This window comes from Chrysoperla carnea (genome assembly GCF_905475395.1).
Source record: "Chrysoperla carnea chromosome X unlocalized genomic scaffold, inChrCarn1.1 SUPER_X_unloc_178, whole genome shotgun sequence".
NCBI classification, from domain to species: Eukaryota; Metazoa; Arthropoda; class Insecta; order Neuroptera; family Chrysopidae; genus Chrysoperla; species Chrysoperla carnea.
In genome coordinates this window covers 13,031-13,938 of record NW_025408131.1, presented here as the reverse complement: position 1 = coordinate 13,938, position 908 = coordinate 13,031, and the positions used below count along the sequence as shown (strand labels likewise).

The 908-nt window shown below is 26.5% G+C and overlaps 1 non-coding gene across 1 annotated transcript; it reads left to right on the top strand.

The window, feature by feature from the left end:
• Nucleotides 1-516: 516 nt before the first annotated feature.
• LOC123304013 lies at nucleotides 517-635 on the top strand. Its single transcript, XR_006536074.1, has one exon. It is a non-coding gene; the product is annotated as a 5S ribosomal RNA (ribosomal RNA).
• Nucleotides 636-908: the final 273 nt, after the last annotated feature.

The following is a 908-nucleotide window of genomic DNA, read 5'->3' as shown; positions in this document are numbered from 1 at the left end:
AATCATCAGCGGCATCAAAAAAAGCACCAGTTAAAGCAAAACCAGCAAAAAGTACAAAATCCGCTGCCAAAAGTAGCCCTGCTCGTAAACCGAAAGCACCAAAAGCTAAGAAAGCTTCTGTTGCCAAATCATCTCCTACAAAAATTAAAAAAGCAGCACCAAAAAAGAAATGATCTGTTACTTTAATAATATATTGAAATATTTCATTATTTTTGCTAAAAAATGAAAATAACATAGGCCTTAATACAGGCCACAAATTAATATTTGATAAGAGTAAATTATTTTTTGTATAAATATTTTATAAAATAATAGTTAAGAAACATTTGCCACAGTCAGTACCACGGATGGGTGGCCACTTGAGAATACTGTGTGCGGTTGCATTTTTATTTAAAATATATGGTATAATAAATAAGTATATATTTAAATTGATTACTTCATTGAAAATTTTAATAATATACTTTAATATTAATGATATTTATGAAAAATATATATTTGTAAAAATTTTCATTTATTACTGGCAACAGCCATACCACGTTGAAAACACCGGTTCTCGTCCGATCACCGAAGTTAAGCAACATTGGGCACAGTCAGTACTTGGATGGGTGACCGCTTGGGAACACTGTGTGCGGTTGCCTTTTTATATTAAAAATATAAATTATTTTTCTTCTTTTCTTTTTTTTTACACACCATATATAAATATATGTTATTTAGAAATGTAAACCTTTTATATTATTCGTCAACAAATAAATATTATTTTTTGTATAAAATTTTATTGCATTTATAACTCATATCATGGTTACTTTAAAGCGAGAAGTTTTTTTAATATTTCAAATGAATATAAAATAATATAAATTTTATGAAATTTATTTATTTTTAGAAATAGCAATCGCTTATAATTATAACAAAAT